At 45.4% G+C, this 22,675-nt stretch overlaps 3 non-coding genes across 3 annotated transcripts; 1 reads left to right on the top strand and 2 right to left on the bottom strand.

Annotated features, from left to right (window-relative positions):
* Positions 1-1,857: 1,857 nt before the first annotated feature.
* TRNAA-UGC (transfer RNA alanine (anticodon UGC)) lies at positions 1,858-1,929 on the bottom strand. The gene has a single exon. It is a non-coding gene; the product is annotated as a tRNA-Ala (tRNA).
* Positions 1,930-2,420: 491 nt separating this feature from the next.
* Positions 2,421-2,494, bottom strand: TRNAI-AAU (transfer RNA isoleucine (anticodon AAU)). Its single transcript has one exon. It is a non-coding gene; the product is annotated as a tRNA-Ile (tRNA).
* Positions 2,495-2,679: 185 nt separating this feature from the next.
* Positions 2,680-2,751, top strand: TRNAQ-CUG (transfer RNA glutamine (anticodon CUG)). The gene has a single exon. It is a non-coding gene; the product is annotated as a tRNA-Gln (tRNA).
* Positions 2,752-22,675: the final 19,924 nt, after the last annotated feature.

Below are 22,675 nucleotides of genomic sequence, written 5' to 3'. Positions count from 1 at the left end.
TCTCATCCCTGTAGTAAAATCCCCCACCTCCCCTGTAACATCCCCCTATCATCCCTGTAGTAACATCCCCCACCTTTATAGAAACATATTTCTTTCCCATTTCTCCCCTGTAACACGTTCCTCCCTCATCCCTGTCATAACACATCTCCCACCTCTATAGTAACATATTTCTCTTCCCCATCCCTCCCTGTAATACATTTCCCCCAATCGTGTAGTAACATGTCTTCCCTGTAACACATTTCCCCTCACCCCTGTATTAACAAATCCCCCCACCTCCGTAGTAACACTTTCCCGCTTAGCAAAACTTTGTGTCAGCAGATGAGACTCGGCTAAACATATCAAGCTGCGGGTTTGAAAAAGTGGAGATGTTGCCTATAGCAACCAATCAGATTCTAGTTATCATTTATTTAGTACATTCTACAAAATGACAACTAGAATCTGATTAGTTGCTATAGGCAATATCTCCACTTTTTCAAACTTGCAGCTTGATAAATTTACCCCTTAGACTAAGCGCAGTACCCTGACTTCTGCGTTGTTGTCATTTCACCCACAACTGAAATCAGGCTCGCATACAATTTCCTCTTTCTGATTTTGTTCCCTTTTTAAAAATTGGTACCACATCTGCTTTCTGCCAATCTTGTGGCACTGACCTAGTTATGAGGGAATTCAATCAATAAACAGTCTTTGTTCTATTAGTATACATGGATGTTGCCTTCCACACAACACCTTTCAGCAAGGAGATTGTAGGCCTGTGTTAGAGTGCATGTAAGCAGTTGGATAGACCGGAAAATATGACTGATGTGACACACCTTGGTGCATGTATGAACTGGATTTGTGCTGGACCATTGCTTTTCATTATGGAACCCTGTGCTTCCTTATATTTCGCTTTGTTCCAGATAAAAGTACAAGGAAACCTATTCAGGGAAGAATCGAAATGTATGGACAGTGTACAAGCTGAAATGGATACATCAGTGTGCAATGGATTACTAAACACCTACAAGATTAAAATTACAATTTCAAAAGGTTACTGTACACTTCTGTAATTTTTCTATGAACGCAAGTTTGTTACATTTGTACAACAGCCCATGTGCTGTATATAGCAATTGCTGTGACTTCAATTTACACCATAGCAAATAAACTGAAAATAAACAAATCTTTTGATTGAAAACAATGGGTAGTTGTGGTTTTGATTCATTTTGGGATTAGCTTTGCAATAACTCAATAATTGGACTATTCTTCACAGATGTACACATGTATGAGGGTATATATATATATATATATATATATATATGTAGAAATGTGTGTGTGTATGTATGTGTGTATATATATATATATATATATATATATATATAGAGCAACCTCCTTAGGCACTAATTACATTCAATTATGAGTGTCTTGATGTGGAGCCACTGTATATCTGGACAGTAGGAAAGAAAGTGACATGCTTTATAATTGGAAATATTACAAAAAAATATATAAATAACCAACAAGGTTAAATATGTAAAAAGAAGCAAAAATCTGTATCAGTTATCCCAGAACCTCTTAAAAGATACTTTATTAATGCATAAAAACATAGGTTATAACTACATAATTGAGCACATAAGTAATCGCCATTATAGCATTGCATTTAAATTCCGTGTATCAATCACAGTGGTTATAATGACTTGTTTCTTTTAAGTGATTGTATTTCCAGTTATAAATTACAGTCACTTTCTTTCCCATTTTTCTGACACTAATATTATACTTAATCGTGTTTCCGTATGAGTTAAGGCAAATAAATGCTTGAGAAATAGTTGTTTAAAAAAAAATTAAGCCTATGTGAAACAGCACTTGTAGCGGGGAAAAATGAACTCATTCTGGAGATGCCGGGGATTGAACCCGGGGCCTCATACATGCAAAGCATGCGCTCTACCACTGAGCTACATCCCCAGTGAAACAATTAATACCCTTTCTCATTCTTCAATTGAACGCCAGTGCTTCAATTTAGTGCCTGATAAGTGCTTATACTGTCAGCCTTGACACGGACGTGGGAGCTGTATTTATACCTGATTCACAGACTGTGTTTTATATTAAATCTGTCACGTAGTCAGAAGCATTTTGGATTTTTACAGATTTTTATTTGCAAGAAATATTCATAGTGTTCGTATGTAATGCACTACTGTACTGCATTGTTAGTTTCTGAACAATGGTGTAGAATAAGAGCAGGTGATGAATAGTCCCAGAAGCAATTTAACATATTAATGTGTCTTGTCTATGTTACCTTGTTATTTGTAAAAATGAGCTTGGCATTATTTGCATAAGGCAGCACAACTGTGTAAATATTCTTTAATATAATAAAGTACACACTATTATCAAATAATAATCGTAAGATTGTCTTACTCTTAAGTATTTTATAAATATGTGACAAAAAAAATGACATTTGGCCCGTACGGGGATCGAACCCGCGACCTTGGCGTTATTAGCACCACGCTCTAACCAACTGAGCTAACCGGCCAACTGTTTTAGTGTTGTTATGGCTACAATATAGTACAAAAATTATGCGTGTAAAATCAATCCTAGAGCTATGGAATGTTTATGAGAAACTGGGGTTATAATCTGTATTACAAAGTCATTAAAAAATAATTACAAAATAGCTTGCTATTACTATATATATGAATATTAACAGCACAGTTCTTTAGGGGTTCCATGGTGTAATGGTTAGCACTCTGGACTCTGAATCCAGCGATCCGAGTTCAAATCTCGGTGGGACCTATTTATTTTCTACATTTAAGCATAATAAATGACATGTCTGATTATAATGAAATTGATCAAAATGCAAAAACTCTGTTTGCTTTAAAAACCTGATGGTTTTGCCAGATGTTTTTGCTTCACATTACATACTAATAGGATTATTATTTATTTTAGGGTTAACCTAAAACAAATAATATGAGTGGTGGTACTGGAAGGAGGATCAGAGCGCTAGGAGCTAGACTTACTAAACTGCGGGTTTGAAAAAGTGGAGATGTTGTCTATAGCAACCAATCAGATTCTAGTTATCATTCATTTAGTACATTCTACAAGATGGCAGCTAGAATCTGATTGGTTGCTATAGGCAACATCTCCACTTTTTCAAACCCTCAGTTTAGTAAATATACCCCTAGGTGTCAATCTGACACCCTGGCCCAGAGCTGGATTAAGGCTCTGGGGCACGATAGACAGGGGAGCACATATGAAGTAACATGGTTATCATTTTAGACAAATTTTTGACAATACACAGGCAATAGTGTGTACACTACTCTTAGGCACACACAGCTACATTGAGTCTTTGCTTCAAATTGACCGAGATATGAAATTTGGCAAGGAGCTATTGCTCAGCAAGTTGGCCGCTGAACTGGGCCTTGGCTTGTTGACGTGTCCTCCTTCAGTTTCTCAAGGAGCTGCTGCTCGTAAAAAATTACATTTTCCAAAGTGAGGCAGGGAAGACGCAGGGGGCAGACCAGAACAGTTTAACATCGGGGCTGGTTTGAAGGATTTCTCAAAAAAATGTGGGACCTTGCCCATAACTATATCCAATCCGAGTATTAAGATGCAAAGGATGGTGGAGGATTATTTTCAAGAGGTAATTGATTTGGAATTGTCAGACAGTCCCTTTCCTTACTGGGAAGAAAATCAGGCCATTTGGAAACCCATGTACAAACTTGCTTTGCAATACCTAAACTGCCCACCCTCCAGTGTGTACTCTGAACGAGTATTCAGCACAGCCGGGAACTTAGTCAGTGATCGCCGTAGAAGGTTACTTCCAAAAAATGTGGAAAAAATTATGTTTATAAAAATGAACTACATCTTCCACGAGCAGGGCTGCCAAGAGAAATTCAGGGCCCGGGTACAATAAATTCATGGGGCCCCCCCTCATAGTTGAGTAAGCAAAAAAATTTGAGTATATGGTCATACATTCAGGGGCTTGGCTAGCCAAACGGCGGTGCAAATTTTTTGGGAGGTGTGGTCATGCATTTGGGGGAGTGGCAAACGTGCCATTTGGGCGTGGCTAACATCAAAACCACTAGGCTCTCAATTCGCCGGAGCGTCACATATGTTCAAGCACTCCTGACTTTCAGGACATCTACCACCACAGTGTAGTATACAAACAATGCAGTGTGTACACAAACAGTTCAGTCTTGGCCTACACCTTACATTGGGCACAACATTCACCAAAAATTGGTATTGTCCCTACTAGAATCACAACATTTCACACACTGTGCTGCTCTCTCCTACCTGTTCTTCTCACTTTCTCCACCTGTGGCTGCTGGTTTCTTTAGTTGTGGCTTGTCCGGATCCAGAAATGTTGAAGGACCTATTTTGAAAAAAAATGGCTACATTTAGAAAATTACAGCCAGTCCCGGTGTTAAATCAATAGCACCCACGATTAATAATTAGGCCTTCCTCCAGCCCCAACATTAAAATAATACTATTCACATTTAATAAATAAACCTATTTCCCTTCCTGCAAACAGCCCCAGCAATACCTATTTCCCGCAATACCTAATACCTATGTCCCTAACTGGTCAGTGGCCAATGTTTTGCAGCAGTCTCCCACACAGAGCTCAAACCCAGCTTTTTAAGCTTTCCCCTCTCTGCACCTTTAGGCTGTGGTTTCCCATGGAAACCACCACTCTTTCCTCTATTAGAAAGTGGCAAAGTGTCCCAATTACCACAGTACCATGAGGTTCCCGGTCGCTCAGCCAACTCTCCACCAGCTTGGTGGGACCCTGGGTATTAGTCTCCCTGCCATTGCAGGCTCACTAATTTCCCAGAATCTACGAGTGTCTCCCAATGTGATTGGTGGTGTGAAGAGTTTGGGTGGTAACAGGGGTGGAGGTAGAACATGACATTAGTGGTCTCCAACCTGCTGTGTCCATGCCAGTCTGGGTTGAAGAGCTGCTGGAAAAATAGTTAGCAAACAGGCAGAGTACATCTGTCAGGCACCGTCCCGCGATCTCTCCGGGATGGCCGCCTGTGATTTCCCCCAGCGCGTCTGGTTGCCTAGAAACCAGACGCGTCACTTCTGGTCCCGGCGATCCGAGGTTTACTAGTGCGTCCCGTTGGTAGGCAATGGGACAATATGCGCTGATCTGCCTGGCGCTATTATGACAGCGCTGCAGCGCTGTCTCTCATTGGCCCTCTGCACTATAAAAACACTTCCTGGCCCTCCTACCAGTGCCAGAGTATCAGGTCTTCCTGCCTCCAGCGGTTTCCAGTGTATTACCAGTTTCCTGCATTGTTCCTGACCTTCCTTGTTTTGCCTGTGACCTTTCTGACCCGGACCATTTGACCACTTCTATTTGGATCTCCCCTTGTACTGCGCTTCCTGAACTATACCGACCCGGCTTGTCTCACCATCCTTCTGGATATCCTCGTGTACTTCTTTCTACCAGAATGTTACCGACCCGGCCTGTCTGACACCTCTTGTATCTCGCTATTTGACTCGTGAGAGGACCGCGACCTGCGTGTCCCTGCAGCGGAGTCCATACCTCCTTGTGGGGGTCCCTGGTGAATACCAGGGGCACGTTAGACTCTGCACCTTCCTCTGAGTTGTGCCAACAATAACAGGTACGCAATATAGTTGTGACAACATCTCTTAATTTTAAATAGAGTCCTGACCCTCATGTTTTTAACCCCTTCCCCACTTTTTTAATGTCACAGGGTCCACAGCTGTTTCACACTTCCTGTGAGCTGCCTCCCCCCTCCCTCTCTGGACACCACTGCAATAAGAGATCTGGCCACCAGACTGCATTTAATAACATAGTGGGTCGCGGTTGTTCAGTTGGGCCACTGATGACAGATCGGACTAACATGATATTCCCAATGTAAGGCACGGGACTGTCACAGCAAGTTCATACTATGTATTTGTATTTGCACACAAATATAAAATGTAAATTTGGCTCTTTGGGGAATCTATAGATATTTTTGGGCTCTTAGTCTTCAACTGGTTGGCAATCCCTGATGTATAGTATAGATTGATTGGCTAGTTTGTTAGTATAATATAGGTTAGTATTGTTATAGCATTGGCTAGGTTAGTTGGTAGTTAGCACAGGACATTAACATCTAGGGTCTCATGCTCTATAGCTGTGATCTGTTGACCTCATAATAAAATGGTATTGTACCATAATCCTGGTGTCAGTCGCAATCAACAGAACTAGCTAGCCATTACTGATTGGCTAATTGCATTTTGACCCCTCCAGCTAATAGCACTTCATTCATTAGAGTTGCAGCTATGTTATTTGCATTTCTTATTGTAATTTCTACAACCATTGCAGATAACAAGTTTCTTATTGCACTCATACAGTGGTAAAGCGACTGGTATGGGAGAGTTTGTAATCTAATTACAATTTTAATGATTGACACATTTTTCTCATAATACTGTAAACACATTATATTGTCTACTCCAGTGGTTCCCAAACTTTTGCAGTTCACGGCACCCTTAGAGTCTCCAAATTTTTTCAAGGCACCCCTCCAAAATAATTACTGAGCAGTCCTGTTTTAGAAGTAGTTGGGTCAAAAAATTGTAATAAGTATTTAGGTCATGACAAAAATACTTATTTAGTTGTATTCAAAAATTCCCCTCTGCATCCAGAGACACTTTCCCCTCTGCATCCAGGGACACTGCCCCCTCTGCATCCAGGCACTCTGCCCCCTCTGCATCCAGGCACTCTGCCCCCTCTGCATCCAGGCACTCTGCCCCCTCTGTCCCCTCCTCTGCCCTCTGTCACGCTGTCCCCCTCCTCTGCCCTCTGTCACGCTGTCCCCTCCTCTGCCCTCTGTCACCTCCTCTGCCCTCTGCCAGGCTGTCCCCCTCCTCTACCCCCAGGCACGCTGCCCCCTCTGCAGCCCTCTGTCACGCTGCCCCATCTGCAGCCCTCTGTCATGCTGCCCCCCTTTGCTGCCCGCTGTCCCCCTCTGCTGCCTGCTGTCCCCCCCGCCGTCACACTGTCCCCCTCTGCTGCCACCTGTCCCCCTCCGCTGCCACACTGTCCCCCTCCACTGCCACCTGTCCCCCTCCGCTGTCACACTGTCCCCCTCCGCTGTCACCCTGTCCCCCTCCGCTTCCACACTGTCCCCCTCCGCTTCCACACTGTCTCCCTCCGCTGCCACACTGTCCCCCTCTGCTGCCACCTGTCACCCTGTCTCCCTCTGCTGTCACCCTGTCCCCCTCCGCTGTCCACTGTCCCCCTGCGCTTCCACACTGTCCCCCTCCGCTGCCACACTGTCCCCCTCCGGTGCCACCATCCTTTTCACTCTGCCCCACGCCAGACATAAAAAAAAAGAGAAGACAGAAACTTACCAATCAGCGCGGCGCCGGGAGCCAGCAGCCTCCTCTCTCCTGCAGCAGCTTGTCACTGACGTCTATATTCAGTGACAGCTGCGGGAGAGAGGAGGCTGCTGGGTCCCGGCGCCGCGCGGATTGGTAAGTTTCTGTCTTCTTTTTTTTTTATGTCTGGCTCGCGGCACCCCAGTGACAGCGCCGCGGCACCCCTGGGAGCCGCGGCGCACACTTTGGGCAACGCCGGTCTACTCATTGTGAAATGTGTTTTTGATATTTGGGTCCAACAAGGATAATTATTATATTCCATGTGCTGGGTCCTGTGAATGCCACAATTGTGTTATAACTAGAGATGCTCACTGACCGCCGTGTTTTGGTTTTGGTTTTGGTTTTGGATCTGGATTACCGTGGTGTTTTGGTTTTGCCAAACCACCCTTGCGTGTTTTGGTTTTGTTTGGTTTGGTTTTGCAATTTTGTTTAAAAATCAATGTTTTGGGGCATAAAATAACCAAATTTAGTGCTCCACCTGTTTCTTGGATTAGTAATGTAATTGTAAAGCTAATAAATTATGAAAAAAACTGTTTAATTCCTGGTAGGTAGGCCTTCATTAATTCTACACACAAACCAGATTGTCTTCCTCTCCATCTATGCATATTGGCAATGCAGCCATAGTTTTGGGTGTATATTACACCCTACACTTATAGTTAAATATCTAAAGAAATGGACAAAGGCAGTTTGGTTTCTGTCTCTATAGGCCCCCCTCCACTTGTAGAAAATAGTAAAAAATTCAGGCGTTATAGACTGTACAATATAAATTGAAATGGACAAAGGCAGTTTGGGGTCAGTCTGTGTATGACACCCTACCCTTATTGAGAAATTGCCAAAACAGCAGCCTTTCAAGACGGTACGTGATATAGAAATGCCCCAAATCCCTTTCCTCTTTGGGAGTAGATTGCACTCTACACTTAAATAGAAAGTTTTAAAAAGATGTTATCGTCATCATCTTCAGCTTCATCCTCACCCTCAACAGTGTGTACGTCATCATCACAGACTATCAATTCATCGCCGCTTGAATCCGCCATTAGAGAACTGTCAGTACTTGGAGGTCTTTGATGGTGAAGGCCTTCCTCGTGGACAGGGCCGCCGAGAGGGGGGGGGGGAGCGGGTACATTTTACCCGGGCCCGGCCATGCGATATATTTTTTTTTTACTTTTTTATTTTTTTTCCCGCGGGGTAGGGGGGGGGGGGGTCTTGGGTTTCTCGGGAGCTGAAAGAAAAAAAACAATACTCACGTGATCGCGCGGCGCCGTGTCCCTCCTCTCCTCTTCTCCATTCACACTGACTGCCGGGCGTGACGTCATCAAGTCACGCCCGTCAGTCAGTGAGGAGCGCCGCAGCCAGCATGAAGAAAGAAGACAGAAGAGGAGACAGAAGAGCAGAAAAGAAAAGAAAGAAGTTGACAAAAGGTAAGTAAAGAAACGGAGAGGCAAGGGGAGGAAAACAGAGAGGGACAGTTCTATAAAGAAAGGGGAGAGAGAAACAGAGGAGGAAAAAAAGTGAGAGAGAGGAACAGAGGAGGAAAAAAAAGTGGGAGAGAGGAACAGATGAGGAAAAAGAGTGGGAGAGAGGAACAGAGGAGAAAAAAAAGTGGGGGAGAGGCACAGAGGAATAAAAAAAGTGGGAGAGAGGCACAGAGGGAAAAAGAAGGAGGGAAGGCAGCATGGAGGGCGCAGCGTGAGCATAAGGGGGCACAGTGTAGTTGTGAAGAAGGGGCACAGTATTGTGTGTGTGACGGCACAGGGGGCTTGTTGCAATGTAGTGAGTGTGAGGTAGGTGGTGGATAATTAATGGGTGCTATTTTGTTTGTAGGGTGATGGTGGGGACTATTAATTTAAGATGGGGTGGTTTGGGGGCTATTGAATGTTGGGATGAGTTTAGGGAGAATGAGGTCTATTTATTAAATGTGACTACCAGAGTTTAGGACTATGGGACTATGTTTATGTCTGTGAACGTTTCATTTGATTGCTGAAGACACTGCCAAGACTGTTTATCTATTCTGACAAGTAACTAAACGTCAAAGTGGTTCAGCAGAAACCTCTGTGAGGAGCCGTCTGTTTGCACAATTTTCACAAGTGGTGTCATTGTGGGATGTGCAAAATACAGCAAGATCACTGCTGTCCCCAAGCCAACAAATCCAGGGTGGTGAGTTATGCAAAACCTCTTAACTACTATGTTTGTTTGCTTCATGCAAAAGTGTTGCAATTTCTGAACAAAAATGCATAAAGTTGTTTTTTTTGGTTGCTTGCAAGTACTGCAAAAACCTGCTTATTTCAAATGTTTGTTTGCAAATGTGTAAAACTGTTTACTACAAAATATTTGCTGAATGTGAGGAATTTATAGGTGATTCAAACCTTAAACACAAAGAAGGTGTATGAAATTGATTGATGGTTGTTTATACAAGTGACATACAGCCTTTCCCACAAACAAGTCTGTTTAATTTATGCTTAGGGAAGCAAAGTTTCATTTTCCTTCACACCAAAATAGCAATATGGAGGAACTCTTGAAGGCTCTTGTGAAAGTGACCACTAGACAGCAGGAACAGCAGGAGGCATTACTAGATGTAGCTGCTACACAACAAACACAACAGGCCCAAATGCTATAGGTTACAGAGGCCCAGATAGAGAATACCAAGCTCTTGCGCAAAGAGCTAGCACAAGTGAGGCAGGTGCATGATGTGTCTGAGGTGACTTAGATGATGTGGAGGCATATCTCTTAGCCTTTGAGAAAGTCGCCTCGAGACTAAAATGGCCACCAATAACCTTGGCGGAGAAGCTGACGCCATATTTGAGCGGTGAATCTCAGTGTGCTTATGTTGATTTATCTGATGAACAGGCTACTTTCTCTCAGGAAGTAAAAGCTAAATCTTGGCTCGGATAGGTGTTACTGGTGCTTGGAGAACTCAGCGCTACCATGACTGGCGTTATCTCCCAGGAAAATTGGTTCACTCACAGATGGCTGATCTCTCTAAAGTGATAAAGAGTTGGTTGCAGCCAAATACCAATACACCTGGCCGTATGGTGGAGATACTGGCAATTGACCATTGTGTCCGTGGGCTGGAAAGGAGCTTACAGAGATGGCTGCTACAAGCGGATCCACAATCTTATGAGGAATTTTCTATGGTGATAGACCATTACTCAGCACTGCAATGAATGTCTAAGGCTCCAGAGGAGAATCCAAAGCTATTGCTCAAGCCAAAGTGGACACCACGGCTGGCGGAGCTAATAAGAAAAGATTCTCCACTTGTTTGTTTTAAATGTAATGAACCTGGGAACTTCCATGCTGAATGTCTAAAGCAACAGGAACCAATGGACTGTACTATGGCTCGACGGAAGTCAGCCTTTTCCTAGTTGCTGCGCTATGTCTCCCTCCATGGGGAGTCCTTCATCATTCCGAGTGACTGTCCTGGTGATTAGGAGTGCTGTTTTGGCCCCGGTGGATTTGGGAAGAGAGTTGACATTAGTCTCCAGTTCATTGGTTCCAAAAGAGGTGTCGACAAGGTCACCTAAAGTGAAGGTGCTGTACATTCATGGAGCTACTGCGGAATACAAGCAGACTCTACTTCCCATTACTTTAATAGACCAAACGGTTGAGGTAGTGGCTACGATAGCCCCAAAACTACCCCCGTATCCTGGGGTGAGACTTTCCCATGTTCCAGGAGGTTCTTAGTGGATCCAGCTGGACATATCGGCAACTGACACACCAGCCAAAAGTCCAATCTTAAAGGAACCTGTCCACCTCTCGCTGGGCCCAGGAAAAGAGACAACAGAACTGTCGCCTATGGATGCTGAATACAGGTCCACGACTACTACTCATCCCAAGTCTCACCCAAGAAAACAAAAGGCGAAATTAAGCCAATCATTTACCAGTGACACTGTCATGAAGACTTTGGGGTCAGCAGAGGAAGTTGAGAACTGGTTCCCAGTTCCAGAATCATTTCATTGCAGGACTTTGCTAGGGATTAACATAATGATGTTAACCTAGAAACTACATTCAGATCTGTCGTAAAAATTAATGTTGTGCTGAAAGCTACCAGGCCGGCAGAATGTGTACCGTATTTTTTCTTTAAAGGGGATTTATTGTATATGGTGGCGGTTGCTCAGGGAAAGAAAGTTGAACAGCTGTTAATATCGCGGTTACATGTGCCTTTAATATTGGAAACCGCACACACACATCTTTGTGGGGGTCATTTAGAAGAGGATAAGACTCGGGAAAGAGTACTACTACGCTGTTACTGGCCAGGAATATATAGGGCTGTATAAAGCTATTGCTTATCCTGCCCAGAGTGTAAAAATACTTCTCCAAAACTTGACAACAGGGCCCCATTTTTGTATAGAAAGAAGAGATATAGAGTCCGCCAGTTGGATAAAAGTCAAAAACGGCATGTCGCTTTGCTAGGTACGGCGATGGGGACCAGGTTCGCCCCTAACTATGCGAATCTCTACATTGGACTTTTTGAGGAGTCCTTTGTGTGGGATTCAGCTTATGGTCCTGTATGGGCGCTATATAGATGATCTGTTTTTTATTTGGGACGGTGATGCCTAATCCACCTCTCAGTTTATCTCTCACATGAATACTAATCCGTTTGGCCTAAGTTTTACCAGCAATTATCATCAATCAAGTATAAATTATCTGGACATTTCTCTAAGTATTCATGAGGGTATTATTGTAACACAAAATTTCTCTAAGGAAGTAAACACATGTAATTTTCTGCATTTTAATAGTGGTCACTACAGACCCTGGAAAACTAATATCCCTAAAGTTCAATTCCTCAGAATACGGAGAAATTGTTCCAGACTAGAAGAATTTAAAACTCATGCAATGAAACTGTATAAATCATTTTAGGAACTAGGCTATCCTGGAGATATTCTCGATACGGCTTATGATGATGTCCTGAGACTTGATAGATCTAATTTGCTGGAATGCCCAACCAAGCCTAGGTGTAAGGACAAATCATTGATTTTTTGTGACTCAGTATAATTGTTATGCCAAAGAAATTAAGCAGATTGTCAGTAAGAATGCATCCCTTTTAGAACTTGATGACCAGATTGGCCACTTTATTAAGAAAAACCAGATGATGGTTTTTATGAAATCGAATTAAATGGTAGATTGGCCCCTAGTTTTTACAAAGGATATAACAAGACACAAGTCTCTATTGGAATCCCCCATGCGGAAAGGTGGCTTAGCAGGGGAAAAGGTTTTTATAGGTGTGGAGGACTTAAATGTATATTATGCTCATGTGCAGACCATAAAGCTGTAGAGTTTGCATCCTGCTCATCAGGAGAAAAATTTCCAATTGAAAAAATGATGGATTGCTTATCGACATATGTGATATATACCATTAATTGTAAGTGGGGCAAACACTATGTTGGCCGCACTATTAGAACTTTAAGAGTGCGGTTTCAAGAACACCATCGAAACATACTTAAAAATATAAGAACTCATTCATTATCAGCACATATTAATTTATGCCAGGGTAACAATTTAACTGGCATTACGGTGAGAGCGATAGAACAGGTCAACATCACCAACAGAGGGGGAGATAGGGTTAATCTCCTCTGTAGACGTGAAGCTTATTGGATTTTTCGGTTGAAAACTTTATCACCATATGGTCTAATGACTGCATAGAGCTCAAAAATGTATAATGTTTTCAGATAGGCTGCTATGTTACCTTGGGTACATGCCTAAAAACCTCTTTTTTCTTTCCCCATTCCCCTTTTGAAGAGACAATTGGACATTTGTTATGCATTGTATCTTGAGATGCCAAGTTATATTAAGATCATTTATGGTTTGGTTTATTACCAGGAACGAGCTCTTGTATCGGCTTTTTAACCTTGCATAGGTATGGTTTGGGAAGCTAAACAAAGAAAGCTCGGGCCAGAAATTGGGTGGGGGGCCTCCTAGTTCTTTGAGACGGGAGGTCGTCATAATAATATTAATAATTTTTATATATTTAAAAAAATGTTTTCAGATAGGTTGTTATGTCATTTTGGGTGCATGTCAAAAAATCTCTTTCTGTCTCTCCCTTTTCCCTTTGTGAAGAGGCAAATTGGATATTTGTTATGTATTGCATCTTGAGGTGCCAAGTTATATTAAGATTATTTATGATCTATTTTGCTAACATTAGGAATTGAGCTCTTGAATTGGCTCTCTAACTCTGCACAAGTACAATCTGTAAAGCTAAGCAGAGAAAGTTTGGGCTAGAAATTGGATGGGGGACCTCCCATTACTTTGAGATGGGAGGTTGTCATAATAATATTTTTTTTAAAAAGCCAATATTTCATTATTATAATTCTCATAATTTAGATACACTAATACTATTTTTATAATTTTACTGGACAACATATGTGAGGAACATGAATATGTATTCATTTAGATATGCCCTTATTATTTAGATACTTGTGTTTATGATACCAAAGGTGCTGGTATCGTGCTGTTTATGTATGTATCTATATAAAAGGAACTTAGGAGGAAAGTAAAAGGGATTCCTAATTATTGTTTTAATTAATGTGGACAGTGACCAGAAGGAAACCTATTGTGGGATGTCCATTAATAAGAATTAAAAACGAAAATGTTCTATTTCGAAATAAAAGTTCAAGAAGGTCATGTGACTACTACGAGACTGAATAAAACTAATGAGATAATTGGACACCTGGGAGATAACTTAAATACTGCTACCATTTGTCAAGCTGCATTAGCTTCTGATGAAACAGCCGCTGGGCTGAGAAACGCGTCAAGCCGCTCTTAATATTCAGAAATACTCTGCTTGATTGTCGAGACCCCAGGGACTCGCTCCTGCAAATATGAACTGTCTTTTGGTGCACCTTGACGGAGAGACTGGATGAAAGCACTTGCTGTGCGCTACATTAACCGGCTAGAAGAAACATCAGGTGATATTTACACAGTATTATCACGGGATATTCCCTGCCTGCTAGCAAGTCTGTGATCCATGATTATACACAATACATTGTGTTGGAAAACAGTCCTATAGGGGAAGATTACACCTTATGTTTGAAACGTTGGGGATACCTGAATAAGAACAGAGGGCTGGATATAAGCTCGAGGGATAATAAAAGCTAAGGCTGTGTTGAACTGTATTGGACTCTGGGGGTTAAAGGGGCTGGTCTGATCAGGACGTCAGGATGAGTCATGGGGAGGAGTTGCGGAGGTTATATATGGGATAGGCGGAGAAGAATCCATCTCTTACACTGCTGGACGTTACACTGCTGGACGTTAGAGGCTGCTTGACACAGATAAGTATATCTCTTAGTACGCTGTCCTTGTTTCTCAACACTTGTGTATATCTGCTTGTTTCTTCTTCTCTTTGTCTGTGCTCTTTATTTCTTTTCTTTTTCCCTTGATTGTATTGTACTTGTATTTTAGCCGTTGTTTATCCCTGGTCTCATCTCCCGCTACATCTCCCTCCACCTATCTCTCCTTGTCCCCGCTCACGCTCTCCCCCCCCCCCTCTCCTTTGTTGTGTTTTGGTGCTCATTATTTAACCCCAGCCACAATATGGATCCACGCTCCCCCGCTTCCTCCCGCTCCCCCCCCCGCCCGGTTCCTTACCGTTAGATGACCAGGCATCCCGCTCTCATGTGAGAGCTAGCAGTTGCCGGGCCTTCCCCCCTTCACGAGATGCGGCGGAGGGGTATGATTCAGGCATCCATGGGCGCCGCCCGGCAGGAAGTGACGTCGGATGTCACTTCCGGTCCCGGGTCCGTCGCCATGGCAACTCCACGAGCGGAGGATCCGCACGTCTAGCTCCAGCTGGGGGGAGGGTAAGTGGCCAGCATGCAGCGGCGGAGGGGGCAGGGCACCCCCCTGCCGGTAGGCAGCATCATAGGTCCGTGGGCCAGCATGAGGATAGCGCTGGCTCACGGTCAGTACAGGGGGGTGGTGTCCCCCCCCCTCCCAACAGTGTTAGCAGGCCCAGCAGTTCCACTGTTAATATGGGGAGTAGCCCTAGGGTGCCTGTAATTAGTCAGTCCCAATCCCTGTCACGGACACTCAGTGTACATGGTAGCTTACCTGGTAGGGGTAGTCCTGTTCTAGGGGAGGGCAGGGATGTGCGGAATGGCCCGCGTGGAATAGACAGGGGTCTTCCTCCTCCTTCCTCTCCAAGGGGTAGTTACCAGGGGCAGGTACAGGATGTTTTACATGGGCATAGCCGGGCCAGAGAGAATAGAGCCCTATCCCATCGTAGTCAGCAGTCAGACCGGGCAGCAGGGGGCAGCAGACAGGTGGTTGCCAGGTCCCGCAGGGGTAGATCTAGGAGTGGATCAGGTCCCAGCAGTGTTGCCCCGGAAGGGCAGGGGGAGCGGCATAGACGGGTGGTGCAGGAGAATCACAGGTCTGGTAGTCAAGGAAGGCGCTCTTTGTTGATTGGTGCTGGGTCTCTGGCGTCATGTAGTAACGTATCTCTCCCAGCAGATGGCGTCGCTTTCAGTGGTGGTCGAAGGGATAGGTCCGTGACTCGAGAGCGGCAGGCCTCGGCTGAGGCGGAGATGGAAGGTCAGTGGACAGGCTTGGAAGGAGGGTCCGCGGAGCAAGGTGAGATGAATGTCTTTGATATGTATGACGAGAAATCTGGGGGGTCTGGTAGCTATAGCTGTAGCTCTAGCATGTCTTCTTCGGATTCACAAGGTAGTCCGCAGCGGTTAGTGAAGCGCTTGCGGAAGCATTTTGTTACTAGACAGTCAGAGCGCTCTGCGGATAGACATAGACATTTCAGGGGCTCCAGGCTCACGGGTGATGACACTATGCGCTGCGCAAGCACAGGTATATTTCAAGGTGTCAGGAAGACAATACGCAGTAGAATTCACAGGGGGCGTTTCGTTGATATGTTTGAAGTTTCCAAGCAGGGCAAGAAATTGGTGATAGAGGCCATGGCCAGGGGAGGGGCCGGGGAAGCCAGTTACAAGACCTATAAGAACTGGCTGTCGGGCGCTTACCTCTTTGCGGCCTGTTATCTGGAGTCTCGCCCTAGCGAATGGATGGATATGCTAAAATATCTGCATATGATACACGAGATGTACGTGTCCTCCCGTCCCGGGGTTTGGCTGGCCTACGATGAGGTTTTCAGGGAAAAATATAAGGGACACGCCAGCCTGATGTTAGGTTACAAAGATGTTGAGACTTGGTTGAAGGTGTCCCAGGAGGGGTGGGGGGCCGCTGCCACAAGCGTCACGTGGCGGAGACAGACAGGGCGGGTGAAGGGTAACGCGCCCTTTCTCAGCAAGGGCCGTTGTTTCCTGTTCAACCGATCAAGCTGCCCTCACGAACAAGGGTGCAGATTCACCCATGCATGCATTAAGTGCGGGGGAGGGCATTCAGCAAAGGCATGTGACAAGCAGGATAGAATAGGTGGCTCAGGTGGTCAGTCCAGCACTGGCGTTGGGGAAGGCAGGGTCGCCGATTAATTTGGCGAGCCTGGGCAGATGGCTTAGCCACTATCCTCATAGGATGGAGGCAGAGTTTTTGAGGGAAGGCTTTAGAGAGGGGTTTCGAGTTCCTATCGAGGGAGCGGTTCAGTCGGGAAAAGGGGGAAATTTGAAATCGGCTAGTTTGCACCCAGGGGTTCTATTGGAGAAAGTTCAGAAGGAGGTGAGGTTGGGGCGCATGAGTGGACCTTTTCGGGACCCCCCATATCGGGAATTGGTGGTGTCCCCGGTAGGGGTGGTTCCTAAAAAGGTGGCAGGGAAATTTCGACTCATTCAGCATCTCTCATTTCCACATGGGGCGTCGGTGAACGATGCGATCCCAGATGAGTACTGTAGGGTCACGTACCAGTCCTTTGAATCGGCTCTGGACATGGTTCGGGGATTCGGGGAAGGGGCATTGATGGGGAAAGTTGACGTGGAGTCGGCTTTTCATTTGCTGCCGCTTCATCCGGATTCCTTCCCCTTTATGGGTTTTAAGCCAGAGGAGGGCTATTATGTAGACAGGTGCCTTCCCATGGGGTGCGCGGTGTCCTGTGCATTCTTCGAATGTTTCAGTTCGTTCTTGCACTGGTGTATCTGCGCGGGCACAGGCCACCACGGAGTCGCCCACTACTTGGACGACTTCTTGGTGGTAGGGCCCGGGGAGGATGAGACTTGTAGAGACATGTTGTTTGCGGTGAAGGCTCTTTTCCATTCCCTGGGGGTACCAGTGGCTGGGGAAAAAACTGAAGGCCCCACCACCAAGTTATCATACCTGGGTATTGAGATAGATACTGTCCGGGGTATCTGCTGCTTGCCAAACAATAAAGTGAGTAAGCTAAGGGGAGCTATAGGCGAAGTGATAGGCCAAGGGGGAGTGTCGTTGAGACAAGCGCAGGAGTTATTGGGACGTTTCAATTTTGCTTGCCGGGTGATACCCATGGGCAGGGTATTTTGTAGGAAGCTGGAGAGGGCAACGGCGGGGAACAGGCGACCGCATTGTCGAATCTCACTCTCGGAGGAAATCCGGGAGAATTTGGCAGTGTGGGACCTGTTCTTGCAGGATTTCAATGGAGTACGGGTATGGCCCGGTCCTCCGGTGTCCAGTCCGGAGCTGGAGCTATTTACAGATGCAGCTGGGTCGGTAGGGTTTGGGGCATACTTTGCCGGCGAGTGGTGTACTGCTTCATGGCCCGACGAGTGGGTGGCGTCCGGCTGGACAGCTAACATGACGCTACTCGAGATTTTCCCCGTGATCGTGGCACTGGAGCTATGGTCACGCAGGTTAGCTGGAAAACAGGTAGTTTTTTGGTGTGACAACCTCGGTGTTGTGCAGGCAATAAATGGACAAAGGTCCAAGTCCCCCCCAGTAATTACACTTCTGCGTAGGTTAGTCTGGCGCTGTCTGGCCTGCGATATATCCTTTCAAGCTCGGCATGTGCCTGGAGTCGAGAATGAGTTGGCGGATGCGTTATCTAGGGGTCAGATGGAGAGATTTAGGGTCTTGGCTCCTGGGGCATCCCTAACGGGTGTGCCCTGTCCCTCTTACGTATGGCAGATTGTCAAGCCAGCATAGAAGGGCTGGCCGAAGCCTCCCTGGCTCCCTCGACGAGGAGAAAATATCGGGCTGCATGGACGGAATGGTGCACTTTCCACAGCCAAGGCCTTGGCGGTAAGGAAGGTGGGGATAAGCGGATGCTGGCGTTTGTCTGGGCAGGGTATCAGGCAGGCAAGTCTAAGGCCTCCATGGTGGCCGCATTGGCAGGGATATCATTCTTTGCTAGGATGAAAGGAGAGAGAGACTTGACAAAAAGTTTTTTGATTTCAAAGGCCCTGAGGGGTTGGGCGAGAGAAAGACCGGTTCATTCGGATCAAAGAAGGCCTATCAGTGACTCGTTGCTAGGGAATATGGTGGCCGCAATCTCGACAATTGCTAGGGATAGCTACGAGGTTGCTTTGTTTCGCGCTGCTTTTGTTATGTTATACTTTGGCGCTTTGCGGGTGAGCGAGCTAGTTGCTTCCTCTCGTACTTCCCCCTTGTCAGGCATGCTAGGCCAGCACGTAATAATATCTAGCAGCTCTGTGTGTTGTAAGGTGAGGAAGTCTAAATCTGACCAGTTAGGGAGAGGGCGCTGGGTTACATTGGTCCCAAGGGTTGGTTGTTCTGTATGCCCTATTGTGTTAATCAGCCAATTTGCCTCCCTTAGACCGAGTGGTGCATTACCTTGGTTGGTGCATGTTGATGGTTCACCTCTCACCAGGTACCAATTTTCAGTGGTTTTTAAACGCACATTGACGGCTGTGGGTGTGGTTTGTTAGCAGTTTGGCACACATTCTTTCCGTATTGGTGCAGCTACATCTGCTGCGGTTGCAGGGGCATCAGAGCCTGCCTTGAAGGAACTGGGCAGGTGGAAAAGTAATGTCTACAAACGTTATGTGCGACCCTCTCTTCTTTCCTGAATTTCTGCTCTCCTGATCTGAAGCTGCGGGCGGATTCACAGGGCTTCGGCTGCTCATGCTTTTTAAACAGGGCGCGAGGGTTTTGTCTGTTTTTTCCCTCTAAAGTGGGGCCATGATTGGCTTGTTGGCTCCATGAGGTTTTAATGGTTTTACCCTCGCTTGTGTTTCAGCTCCCCTCTTTGTTTCCTTTTGCTACTTGTGTGAATGTGTACCTCTTGTGTGGTGGTCTGCTGAGTTGCCTGTTATGGGTGTGCACGATAGAATCCTGGGGCCATGCTGGTCTTTGCTTTTCTTCTTCTTATTTTTCAATTTCCAGCTGCTCGAAAGTTTGGCTGGTATTTGTCGTTAACATATATATTGTTTTTCACTGCCTTCTTTACAGAGCACAGGACCCCGCGGCTGGTCTGGGTTTTGGGACATTCGTTTGTGCATTGGGCTGCTTTGCATAGGGCTATAGGTGATACTTCCGGGGTCGGTTGTGGTTCAGTGGATTGGTCAGAGGGGTTTAAGATGGACGGGTTTTCGTAGGTTGTTAGTAAATGAGATTGCTAAAAGGGGTGTGCCTCATGTGTTGGTTATTCATCTGGGAGGAAATGACCTGGGTATAGGTAGGACCGTAGATTTGGAGTTCGTAATTCAGTCGGAGTTGGCTTGGGTCCGTGCCTCCTGGCCTGACCTGTTAATATGCTGGTCGGATATAGTGCCTAGGTTGTCTTGGAGATATTTTAAGGAAGGCAGAGTGGCTGACGAGGTACGGAAAAAAGTGAACTCGGTGATTGCTCGATTTATTCGCTCGATTGGTGGAGTCCGTATACAACATCCTCTTATACGTTTCCAGAGTCCTGGGCTATATCGGTCTGATGGTGTTCATCTGAATGAGGAAGGCATGCGTTTGTTTGTTGAGGATATTTATAGAGGCTTAGCGGGAATTCTTTAGGTGTGGTGGCGGGCCGCGGGTCTGGAGGACCCGGGCGTGGCCGGAAATCGCAGTACAGTCGACGGCCAGTGGTAAGGGCACATGATGGTATCGGGCACGCTTAACCCACCTGTTTTCAAATGGAATAGGCTATTAGTCTCGGTCCAAGTACTTCCCGACCGGGTTGACTTGTGGTTGCTTCCGTTAGCCTAGAAAAGGGGAGGGTTCTGTAGTGCCCTGGGCGGTAGCCCCGTTTAGGTAGATATGTGTGCCTTGGGGTGTGTGGTTGTCCCCCGTTTGCGGATGCCCCCTGGAAGGCTTGGGGCATCCTGGTTGGCCTGGCGGATGTCGACTTGGACTGCTCCTTTCTCCACCACCATACCTGCAATAAATCCCGTGTTACTTTCCCCACATTTAAGTTGTCGTGTCTTTATTATGGTTATGGTTAAAACGATAAGAGAATAATGTAAGGAAAGGTATCAGCCATTAAGCATTTTATATACCAAGCTAGGGGACTGTGAGACCTTGTTCCCTTTATTCCACAGGCTGGACTAAGGGATATTCTATACCCATAATTCCAGTTCCATCAGCACGGTTAATATTTTCACTGGTCTATTAATGGACATTGTCTTCATATCAGTCGTTATATAGATTACTCCTTGGTGGCACAATATATTTTTATATACATTCTTTTAATTATTCAATACATGTGACAGTCTATTGTTATATGATTTTTTTAAATTTCAGTGTCTATGGCCATATTCACGATATATGCATGCAATGGTATTAATAAATTTTGCTTATACTAAGTGATTGCTTCACCTCCCGCAGTATCCACTTCACTGGGGTTGATGAAGCCAAAGTGACGGGTGTATGACAGAGAGGGCAGTTTTGCGCTCCTTGCGGAGTCTGCTTTGTGTAGCTGGGTGAAGCTAAGGGGAGGGGTATGTGACAGATCGGACAATTTGCCTCTTTCTAATAGAGGAACGAGTGGTGCAGAGAGGGTTAAATACACACACACACACACACACACACACACACACACACACACACGGAGATCAGGTGGAGCACAGCCTGACAGGAAGCTTAAAAAGCTGAGTTTGAGCTCTGTGTGGGAGACTGCTGCCAACAAGTGGCCAGTTAGGGACCTAATTGTGATAGCCAGAGTTTAGGGCTATGGGACTATGTTTATCTTTGTGAATGTTTCATTTGATTGCTGAAGACACTGCCAAGACTGTTTATCCATCCTGACAAGTAACTAAATGTCAAAGTGGTTCAGCAGAACCCTGTGTGATTAGCCATGTGTTTGCACGCTTTTCACAGTAGACGGAGCTATCTACAGACCTGAACCCCTGGCCCTCTTGGACTATCTTCTGTGGACTGTTGCCAGGACTTTGTGTCTGCTAGGACTCTGTGCAGGGGAGGTAACCTGCTGGGGACTTTATTGGAAAATTTACTTGCACTGGTGATTGTCTGACACTTTTTAATTTTGGTGGGGAAACATGGGAGCATTGTTGTATTTTACTAAATGTACGCACTTTGTTTAATAAAAGGGATTATTATCTCTTTCCTGTCTGCTTACCTGTGTGACCTGTGAACATAGAGAACCAGGTATCTAGTGAGCTTCGGTTCAAACCCCGGTATCTTCATGCATGCACATATTTAACGTACACACATACAGTATATTGAAAGTTTAACATAATTTACAATATCTTGCTAAACGAAGAAGATATCCAACAATGTCAAATCAGCACCACTCTACACTGCACAGCTCTTAACTTTCTGCTGTGTCCAGTGGAGTAGGTTCAATGGGTACATACAGTCTATTCACAGTAGCTTACACTGCCATTGCATTCACAGTCACTATGGAGGGAACTGTTGAAGTGGGGTTAAAAGTCATAAATGGCCAACATGCCCCTTATAACTCTTCACATGCCCCTCTGACCTCTTTACATGCACATCAGATCCCCCTACATATGATCTGATCTCCCCACATGCCCCTTACATACACATCAGCCACCTCACATTTCATCAGACCACTCCACATGCCATCAAATCTACCTACATGCCAACAAATCAGATTTGCCCACTGTCCAGATTCCTAGCAAGAATTCCATGTAGAGCAGTGTAAAATGAAGCAAAGTGGTTTATTAAGCATGGAACTTACAAATTGGACTTAGGTGAGGCAAATGAAAACAGTAGATAAGCAGGCAGAATTGCCAGACAGGAGTACACAAAAGGACCAGCATCAGTTAAGACAACAGATAAACTGGCCCAGTTTGCAGAGAGAGGCAGTCTTATAAAGGCAAGTTGCAGGTGAAAGGGATCCAAGGGTAATGAGCTAAACACCTTTTAGGAAGTAGCATACTCCAGGTGCAACAGCAGCCTCCTTGGTGGTACCTAGGTACTGCAGGCTATATACATATAATGGTGGAGACCAGACATAATCCCTTGCAGGTAAGAGCTGCTTAAGGCAAAGCAGCACCCCCATAAAAGATGCTGCAGTGCAGCCAGATGCAGATCA

The sequence above is a fragment of the Mixophyes fleayi genome, chromosome 10 (assembly GCF_038048845.1).
Source record: "Mixophyes fleayi isolate aMixFle1 chromosome 10, aMixFle1.hap1, whole genome shotgun sequence".
Classification (NCBI taxonomy): domain Eukaryota; kingdom Metazoa; phylum Chordata; class Amphibia; order Anura; family Limnodynastidae; genus Mixophyes; species Mixophyes fleayi.
This window is presented reverse-complemented; position numbering and strand designations above follow the sequence as displayed.